At 42.4% G+C, this 11,000-nt stretch overlaps 2 pseudogenes; both read left to right on the top strand.

Annotated features, from left to right (window-relative positions):
• The first annotated feature begins 269 nt into the window (after positions 1-269).
• Positions 270-2,416, top strand: Ralgds-ps5 (ral guanine nucleotide dissociation stimulator, pseudogene 5; annotated as a pseudogene).
• Positions 2,417-5,888: 3,472 nt separating this feature from the next.
• Rpsa-ps26 (ribosomal protein SA, pseudogene 26) lies at positions 5,889-6,858 on the top strand (annotated as a pseudogene).
• Positions 6,859-11,000: the final 4,142 nt, after the last annotated feature.

Raw genomic sequence — 11,000 nt, 5'->3', positions numbered from 1 at the left:
TTGGGATAATTGGGGCTGAATTTATGATTATAGTTAGAGATGCAATTCCACAGTAAGGACTCGGACTGCACAGCTGAGGGGCTGGCCATATCGAGATATCTCTGGGGACAGTGCAGTGGGAAACACATGTATTCCCGAGTTTATTTGTACACCTCAGAAATGGGAGGGGACATGGGAGCCTTTAAGGAATGTCCTGATCAAAGAGCTACAGTAATGGAACCACCCTCATGAAGTAGACCTCACAATGCAGAACCTTGGTAACCAGACAAGCCACTGGTCAGAGCAAGGCCTGCAGGCTCACTTGTCAGAGACAATAGAGAGGGCAGAATGTTCTCTTGCTGTCTTCAGACTACTCGAAGCTCAGGCCTTAAGAAAGGTAAGAGGGAAGGCCATGATGGTGAATGGAGGCAGAGGATTCACTCTTGCCTTCAATGCCTGTGGCCATTTTCAAAAACAAGAACAAATTTGACCAAGGCCAGCCATGGACAGGACCACACAGACCAAATATACACTCTTTTCTCTGTGGGTTTGGCATTGAAATAATTCAGGGAAACTTGGATGAGGAGAACCATTCAGAAGGGTGCAGATCTGGGCCAGGTCGAACCCTCCACTTTGATCTCTCTTCAGGTGGAGAATGCTTCTGCTCAATAGGACCAGAGGGAGCCCAGAGAGAGTCCTGGACCAGGGCACAGACTGTGGTTAACCAGATGAATACCCTGGTGCCTTTTCTGAAGGAAAGGGACCCCTTGGTTGTCCTTCCTTTTCTGTCTACATACAGAAGTTTTGCCACCCTCCTATAGGTATTGGACCTGCTGTTTGTGAGGTGAGTGCCCATCATCAAGCCCAAAGTTCTCAGATCTTCCTGTTCTTTCCAGGAATTTCTACCCCACCCTCTGTCTCTCTCCCTGTTTGTCTCATTGTCACCCTTGATGGCCCCCCTCAGTGTTTGTATGCGTCTAGCTTTCTCTTTCCCTTTCTCATTTTCTCTCACTCCCTTCTTCATCTTCCTTTCTTTTCTGTTTTCATCTCCCTTTCTTCTCACTCTCCCTCTCCATCACATTCTCTATATCTCTATGTCCATCTCAGTCTCTTTCTCTGTCTAATTCTAAATGTCTGTCTCTTTCTCCATCTATTTTTTGTACATTATTGTCAGAACCCATTAGTATGCATTAAGCAATTCCCTCTCCTAGGGTTGGTCTAAGCAACTGGGCTGTCCATAGCTGAGACTCTAAAATGGAAGTTACTAACCCCTCTACTTAGAAAAAGCACTTTATCATTCACGCAACATTTCTGAGGCCTCAGTGAATGAAATTCTCTCATAATATATATGAAGTACTAGAAATATTGGAGTACCTGGTAGAAATGTGTCCAAAGTAGAGATCCATGAACAGTAATACAAGAAACCATGTGACCAAGGAGATGTCTGGCTAGAGATGCCTGTGTTCAACATTTGCACAGATACATTGAAAGCACCTATTGTGTACAGCTAAACTAACTATTCTGAGAGCAGCCAGAAGTGACAGTATTAGGTGAGGAGACTGGGACTTTAGAGGTGACATTCTCTTTGGTCTTTTCTAGGTATGCTTACTTCAAACCTTATTCTAAAGAGGACAAACAAGTAAAGAACACCCTCTGTAGCTTCCTGGAAACATGGATGGACACGAATCCTGAGGACTTTTGTGACCCAGCAGACCTGTTGCCTCTGAAATACCTGAAGGCCTACTTGAGTGTGTGCATGCCACACTCTGATCTTAGTGTCCGCGTCAAGAGGCTCCTGACCCAGCTGCAGGAAGAACATGCCAAGGATTCACAAACCAAGGATGAGGAAGACTCAGATCTGGGGAGACACACTGCCTCAGATCAACACATTGAGTGTAAATCAGCAGGGGAAAGAGCCACTTTGGAGCCAGAACGAACTTGTGTATCAGAGCTGTAGATCGCAAAAACCTCCAGAATTTCTCTGATGCATGAGGAGTTGCAGACAGATGTCAGAGCAACAGCTCAGACAGCACATGATAGCAACTGTGGAACCTGTGTCTTAGTATATCTGTAGATACAGTGTACCTTTCAGTCATGTCCTGCTTGTCATAGTGGGCCTACCTATTTAGAGGATGGCCCTGTCACCTCTGCTCATCAATTGCACTCTGTCCTATATCTGAGCTATTGCTCCTGTAACTCACGATCAGCTGCTGATTTCAATCCAGCAGCAGTTCCAATCCCACAACCAGCCTTCCTCTCCCCTGAGAAATAGCCTTTTTACTCCTTCTGATGTTTTCAATATTGTGTTTAAGTATTGGTTTTAATAACTTGTTAATATTTTGTTTAAAATGTCTAAAATGTTTTGTAAAAATGAGAGAAAATATCTGCAAATTTTGAATATTTTATTTAATAAATTATCTTAAGGTCATCATTCAAAGTGGTATAAGGAACAAAAATAATTTTAAAAAGATAAACATGAGCATTTAAAACAATTAAGTGACATGCTTAAATTATAAAAGGTCTTAAATAGTCTTTTTTCTAAAGATATACACATCAGTAATAAATCACATGCAATAACGTTCAACATTACCTTTCAGTAAACTTCAAACAAAACATGATAAGTGGCACCGCTTATGTCCAGTGGTTAACAATTCTATTTACACAGAAGCCGCTGTATTGTACAACAGATATTCCCAGGGTTGTCGAGGATGGGGAATCATAGAATCACGGCACATTTCTAGGGCACATGTAGAATGCCTTACCTACTTTCAGAAATACTTTGTCAGTACCTCAAGAATATAGAGGCAACTAATTTGACTTTGTTCATCTAACGATGTACCAGTCGACCAAAGAATTAAAATCGAAAATCCAAACTGCACAAATGGTCTCCTGTAGATGAACAGATTAATTGTAGTTGTGCTAATTCATGCTACAGCATAGGAAAGTTACTTTTCTAGCCAAGAAGCCAAATACTAGTCTAGAATTAGGCAAGAATTTCCATAATGAATAGATCTATGCAGGCAGAGAGCTGTATGTTGACTTCCCAAGACTTTTTGGAAGGAGAAAAGGGGTTTTAATGGGTAGGAAGGTGTTTTTCAAATGAAGAAAACATTTTCTACAAGTATACAAAGCATTTTGATTGTATCAATCCCCTATCTCATCTCAGGTTCTTGCTCAGTCAAGCAGTGTCAGGTATAGGGTCCATCTCAGGGAGTGAATCTTAAGTTTAGTCCGATATCTGTTGGTTACTCCCACAATCTTTGTGTCACAGTAGTATTTGCATATCTAACTGACCTGATACCATTGTAAGTCAAAGTTTTTGTGGTATGGTTAGTGTTTATGTTTTTTTCCTTGGAAACATGCAGAGCTTTCTATGGGCAAATAGATGCCTGAAAGCCAAGGAAAAGCAGCTTTGGCTATCTCACATCTCAGAATGCATTTTCCACTCCTGAAGCATCCATTGTCTCAATGTAATCTCTCCATGGTAAGTGCAGTCAAACCCTCCATATTATGCCTCTCCAGTAAACATGCCCAAAGGCTGGGGAGACATGAACCAAAAATACATATGTAAATAGGATTCTCAACAGAATACCCTCACTTAAATGCACTAAGACAAACATTCAGCATCCTTAGTTTTCAAGGAAATACAAATAAAATGATTTTGAGAGTCCATCTTACCTGTCAGAATGGCTAAAACCAAATAAAAAGTGACAGCTTATGCTAACAGAGATATAGAGCAAGGGGAACAGTTTTCTAATGTTGGTGGAAGTGCAAACATATGCAACAACTTTGGAAGTGAACACTTTGGTTTTTTAGAAAAAAAAACATAGTAGAAGTACATTTTCTAAACTATCATCATACAATCTTTAATTGGTAATGGCTAGAAACAACCTAAAGTCTTCAACTGAAGAATGGATAAAGAAAATATTTTACCTTTACACACTTGGGTATTCTACACCTATTAGAATCAACATCTTGTTCCATCCTGGTAAATAAATGGAACAAGAAAACAAATATACTATAAACTCACTTAAAAGTGGAAATTACATTTAAAATAAAGAACAAATATGCTACAATCCACAGACACAGAGAAACTAAGTAGTGAGAGGGCCCAAGAAAGAGATGCATGCACCTCTCTGTGAAAATGAAGCAAATAGACATCTATCTTTGGTGTGTTGGGGTGGAGCACAGTTAAAAGGAAGAGTCTAAGTAAAGGGTAGGGATGGAAAAGGGAGGATTCAATGGGGAGGACAAGAGTACAGAGTGTTGAGAGAATAAATTATAATTGGGGGCTATCTCTGGACAAGCTGGAAACCTAGTGCAATGGAAACTACTAGGAATCTATGAGGGCTGATCCCAGCTTAGATTCCTAGTATTTGAAACTTTTGAGACTTCTCATGTAACCAGAAAAGTTTTCAGTGGACAGATTAGGATATCAGCCCAGCCACAAAACTTTTCACCTATATTTTGTACAGCCTACACCAGGTACTGTAGTAAAGGGGGCAAAGAAATTGTGAAAGTATCTAAACAATGCCTTGACACACTGGAGCCATGAGAGTGTGTCTATACCTCGCAATACCTAGAACCAGAGGCTGGACCACCCAGAGACACAGCTGCACACAGAGACAGAAAAAAAGGAATAGAAAAAATGATAAATTATTTCTAACAATATACTGATATACTCAGAGATTGGTCCTAATCCAATTGTCATAACGAAAGCTTCACTTACAAAGTGATGGAAACAAGTGCAAAGATACATAGCCAGATATTAGGTAGACCTTGAAAAACATTGTGGAAAGGTTAAAGAAAATAGGGAAGATAAAAAAAGATTCAGCCAAATGAGCCCATAGGATACAGGGACTAAAATATCCACAAGAGAGACTGCAAGGTGACCTGGTAACATACATTGGACTGACAAGGGCCCACAGCACATAGCAACACTTGTGTAGCTTCATTTTCTTGTGGAGCCTTAATAATGGGAGCAGGGGCTGTCTCTGACTCTGTTGCCTGTCTATGGGAGCCATTCACCTCACTGGTGTGCATGCTCTAACCTTAATAGAAGAGGAAGTGACCTGTCTTAAGGTAAACTGATGAGCATGGCTGCTAAATATACATGGAAAGCTTGCACTACTCTGAATATGAATGAAGGAGGATTTGCTAGAGATGACAAGAGTAGTGCTGATGGGAAGAGAGAGAGAATGGAGCGAGGGAGGGAGGGAGAGAGGGAGGGAGAGAGTGGAGAGGAGACAGAGAGACAGAAAGAAAGAGGAATAGAGACAGAGACAGAGACAAAAAGAAACAGAGAGACAGAGAGAAGAAGGAGAAGGAGGAGGAGGAGGAGAAGAAGAAGGAGAAGAAGAAGGAGAAGAAGAAGAAGGAGAAGAAGAAGAAGAAGAAGAAGGAGGAGGAGGAGGAGGAGGAGGAGGAGGAGGAGGAGGAGGAGGAGAAGAAGAAGAAGAAGAAGAAGAAGAAGAAGAAGAAGAAGAAGAAGAAGAAGAAGAAGAAGAAGAAGAAGAAGAAGAAGAAGAGAGAGAAGGAGAAGGAGGAGAAGGAGGAGAAGAAGAAGAAAGAAGAAGAAGAAGAAGAAGAAGAAGAAGAAGAAGAAGAAGAAGAAGAAGAAGAAGGAGGAGGAGGAGGAGGAGGAGGAGGAGGAGGAGGAGGAGGAGGAGGAGGAGGAGAAGGAGAAGGAGGAGAAGGAGAAGGAGAAGGAGAAAGAAGGAGAAGGAGAAGGAGGAAGAGAAGAAGAAGAAGAAGAAGAAGAAGAAGAAGAAGAAGAAGAAGAAGAAGAAGAAGAAGAAGAAGAAGAAGAAGAAGAAGAAAAGACATAAACGAAGATACACAGAGACATACAGCAACAGCAGATTCACACAGAAACAGAGAAGCAGAACAGAAGAGCCATCCAAGAACACAAAAGTAAGAGGTTGTCTCCATGATTGTTATTTTAAAGGTTATTTTAAAGGTCTCCATGAATGTTATTTTAAAACAGGGAAACTTACACAATGTCCAGAGACTGTGATGTCCTACAGATGAAGGAGGTCAGTGTCCTCAAATTCCTTGCTGCAGGAACCCACTTAGGTAGCACCAACCTTGACTTTCAGATGGAGTAGTACCTCTACAAAGGGACAAGTGACAGTATCTGCATCATGAACCTGAAGAGGACCTGGGAGAAGTTGTTCGTTGCTGCTGGAGCTATTGTTGCCATTGAGAACCCTGTTGATGTCAGCTTCATCTCCTCCAGGAACTGAGCTTGATGAAATTTGGTGCTGCCACAGGAGCCACTCCAATTGCTGGTCAATTCACACATGTGTCCTTCACTAACCAGATCCAATCAGCTTTCAGGGAGCCACAACTTCTAGTGGTGACTGATTCCTGGGCTGACCACTAGCTCCTCACAAAGTCCTCTTATGTCACCCTACCCACCATTGCTCTGTATAACACAGACTCTCCCCTGTGCTGTGTGGACATTGCCATCCCATGCAACAACAAGAGAGCTCATTCAGTGGGTCTGTTGTGGTTGATGTTTGCCTGGGAAGTACTCTGGAAGCAAGGAACTATCTCCTGTGAGCACCCATGGGTTGTTATGCCTGATCTTTAGTTATACAGAGACCTAGAGGAGATTGAGAAGGAAGAGCAGACTGCTGCTGAGAAGGATGTGACCAAGGACAAATTAACCAGATGAATGGACTACACCAGTGCCTTTGTTCCCTGCGGTTGAGATTATGGTGGGCAACCAGTCTGAGGGTGTGCAGATGCCCTCTATGCCCATCCAGTAGCTCCTCACAGAAGACTGTAGTGCACAGCCAGCCACTGAGGACTGATCATCAGTTAACCACAGCACAGGCCACTAAGTGGGTTGAAGCCACCACTGAGTGGTCCTGATCCGCTCTGCAGAGACCTGAGTGAAGGGAAACATGGTGGGAGGAAAGTAAAGTTCCTAAAAGCTGAAAAAGAAATAAAATAAAAGAAGTTTTCTTCCCTTTAATAGGGTTGGTAAGTTGAAAAATGATAAATGGGCTTGTAGGTTTGTCATAAACATTTCCTCATCAGCCAGAATTCAAGTCCCATACCTAAACATAGTAAAGGCAATATAAAACAAACCAGTAGCCCACATCACACTAAATGGAGAGAAAGTTGAACCAGTCTTATTGAAATCAGGGAGTAGACAGGCTGCCTACCCTCTCCCTACTTATTCAATATAGTACTTGACATCATGGCCAGAGCACTAAGTAAACAAAAGGAGGTTAAAGGGATAGAAATTGGAAAGGAAGATGTCAAAATATCACTACTTGCAGATTATCATATGATCTGATCGTATACATAAGTGACCTCAACAATTCCCCCAGAGTACTCCTACAGCTGATAACCAACTTCAGTAAAGTAGTTGGATATAAAATTAATTCAAACAAATCAGTAGATCATATCTACTCAAAGATAAGCAGAATGAGAAAGAAATTAGAGAAATGACACCCTTCACAATAGGAACAAATAATATAAAATGATTTGGTGTGACTCTAATCAAGCGAGTGAAAGATCTGTGTGACAAGAACTTCATGTCTCTGAAGAAGGAAATCAATGGAAGAAGATCTCAGAAGATGGAAAGATCTTCCGTGCTCATGGATTGGCAGGATTAATGTATCAAAAATGACTATCTTGCCCAGAGCAAGCTACAGACTCAATGCAATCCCCATTAAAATTCCAATTCAATTCTTCATAGAAATAGAAAGGGAAATTTGCAAAGTTATTTGGAAAAGAAAAAAACCCTCAGGATATAGAAAACTATTCTCAACAATAAAATAACTTCTGGGGAAATCACTATCCCTGACCTCAAGTTGTGGGACAGACTAATCATGATAAAAAGTGCATGGTATTGGTACAGAAACAGGAAGGTAGATCAAGAAATAGATTGAAGACCCAGAAATATACCCACATGCCGATAGTCACTTGACCTTTCACAAAGTAGCTAAAACTATCCAATGGAAAAAGGACAGCATTTTCAACATATAGGGCTAGTTCAACTGGAGGTGAGCATGGAAAAGAATGCAAATTGACCCATTCTTATCACCTTGTACAAAGCTCTAATCCAAGTACATCAAAGACCTCCACATAAAACTAGATACACCGAAACTAATGGAAGAGAAAGTGGGAAGAGCCTTGAAAAAATGGACACAAGGGAAATTTTCCTGACCCAAACACCAATGGCTCATGCTTTAAGATTGAGAATGAACATTTGGGACCTCACAAAATTGACAAACCTCTGAAATAGAAAGGACATGGTCATTAAGTCAAAATGGCCACCAACAGATTTGGAAAAGTTCGTTACCAATCCTACATATGATAGATAGCTAATAGCCAATATATACAAAGAACTCAAAAAAATAGATTCCAGAGAATTAAATAATCCTATTAAAAATGGGGTAGACTGTTAAACAAAGAATTCTCAAGAGAGGAATCCCAAATGGCTGAGAAGAACCTAAGAAATGTGCACCAAACCAACGAACAGAAGATGCTGACCAATCTATTGATTTAGGGAAAAGCTAGAGGAAGCTAAAAAGGAATGTAATCCTGTAGGAGGACCAGCAATCTCAGAAAACCTGGACCCCTGAGATCTCTTAAACACTGGATCACCAGTCAGGCATCATACACCAGTTAAGAGGAGGCCTCTAACACATATATAGCAAAGGACTCCCTCTATATAGCCACAAATATAAAATAACTTGGTGTGACTCTAATCAAGCGAGTGATTCATTCATTCACTGTGGGTTCATTCATAGAAAATGCACCTAACCCTCAGGAAACTGGAGGCTCCAGAAAGATTAAAGGTTGGGTGGAGTGGGTATGGGGGGATATACTTGAGGAGAGAGGTGGGAGCAGAGGAGGGGGCCACGGGGGACATATGGGATGTGGAACCTTCAGGGGTTGAACCTGAGGGGAATAAAATGTGGAGTGTAAAAATGAATAAAGTAGAACGTCCCTGATCCTGGCCCACAGTTCCCTGCTCCCAAACTGCTTAGGAGAGAGAGCTCACTGCCCAAACAAGTGTGAAATCCTGGGATGCAGAGTTGGAGAGACCACCAACTGCCCACCCCTGTCCACAACTCTGGCCCAAGAGGAAACTGTATAGAGCCTCTGGGAAATGGAAGATGGGGCACTCGAGTGGCAGGTCCCCTGTGGTCCAGACACTGCCCGGACTTGAAGGGACCTGGTCAATAGTTCTCTGCACCCAAATCCCGTGTGAGGGAGATCTAAACCTTCAGAGGGGCAGACATGCCTGGGAAGCCAGAAGAGTCTACACTCTGCCCACATTTCTGACTCCAGAGGAAAACACCTAACGCCATATGGGACCCTGGTGCACGGGGTCCCGGGAAAAGGCAGCACAGGCCCTCCTGGTTGCCACCCTCACTGAGAGTTCAAAAGCAGCCACCCACGAGCAACTTCAGCCTTGGGACCACAGGTAAGACCAACTTTTCTGCTCCAAGCGACCTGCCTGGTGGACTCAGGACAGAGGCCCACAGGAACAGCTGAAGACCAGTAGACAGGAAACACTACACATCTGAAAGCAGAACACTCTGTTCCCATAACTTGCTGAAAGGAAACTGGAAAACAGGTCTACTGCACTTCTGACACACAGGCCTATAGGACGGTCTAGCCACTGTCAGAAATAGCAGAACAAGGTAACACCAGAGACATCCTGAGGGTGAGAGGCAAGCGGAGGAACTCAAGCAACAGAAACCAAGACTACATGGCATCATTGGAGCCCAATTCTTCCAACAAAGCAAACACTGAATATCCAAACACAACAGAAAAGCAAGATTTAGATTTAAAATCACATTTGATCATGATGATGGAGGACTTCAAGAAAGACATAAAGAACTCCTTTAGAAAAACAGAGGAAAACATAAATAAACAAGTAGAAGCCTATAGAGAGGAATCACAAAAATTCCTGAAAGAATTCCAGGAAAACACAATCAAACAGGTGAAGGAATTAAAAATGGAAATAGAAGCAATAAAGAAAGCACAAAGGGAGACAACCCTGAATATAGAACACCAAAGGAAGAGACAAGGAGCTGTAGATACAAGCATCACCAACAGAATACAAGAGATAGAAGAGAGAATCTCAGGAGCAGAAGATTCCATAGAAATCATCAACACAACTGTCAAAGATAATGTAAAACGGAAAAAGCTACTGGTCCAAAACATACAGGAAATCCAGGACTCAATGAGAAGATCAAACCTAAGGATAATAGGTATATAGCTGGGAGTGAAGACTCCCAGCTCAAAGGATCAGTAAATATCTTCAACAAAATCATAGAAGAAAACTTCCCTAACCTAAAGAATGAGATCCCCATAAACATACAAGAAGCCCACAGTGCCCCTGCCAGCGGGAACCCAGTTATTTGTGGGGGTCGAGGGGACCCATACCTGCAGGAGAATGGGCGAGAAAGAGGAGCGAGACCAAGCAGTGTCCTTGTCAAGGTCTGTTTATTGAGAGGAATGTACAGCATTTAAACTCTGAAGCAGGAATTGAAGCAGGAAGTGAAGCTTAGGGCGAGGGGCGGGGAGTACTGGGAAGTGCCCAAGGATATAAGGTGAATCATTAAACTGCAAGATAGTCTCCTTAGACAATGAGGCAACAGTCTTCCAGGGACATGTTCTTTCTTTGAAAAGGTCAAGCCCTTCTCAGGAATCTGCTCAGGGCAGGGTTCTAGCTTTGCTTAGTCCAGCAGTCCAGTCCTGGTCCCCAACATCTCCACCTTTCTTAAACTATCAGTGGGAGGAAGTTCTGTCTATATGGAGTACATCCACAACCAGCACCTGGTCGGTGAAGTCCCGTGTCTTAGGCCACACAGGTTGCCCCACGTCTGGCACTCTCACTTAGGTTTCATTATTTCTGCCAGGGTGGAAGTAGTGGTCTGAGATCAGGCATGCCCAGCTCAGCCATGGCGAGCCACTCTTGCAGTTAGGACTGCACCCCAATGGCTAGGAACAATCTTATACTTTAACACACCGTTTTGGGCTATACG

Source organism: Rattus norvegicus, chromosome 18, assembly GCF_036323735.1.
Source record: "Rattus norvegicus strain BN/NHsdMcwi chromosome 18, GRCr8, whole genome shotgun sequence".
Classification (NCBI taxonomy): domain Eukaryota; kingdom Metazoa; phylum Chordata; class Mammalia; order Rodentia; family Muridae; genus Rattus; species Rattus norvegicus.
Note: the sequence above shows the minus strand (reverse complement) of the source record. Positions and strands in the feature narration are given on the sequence as shown.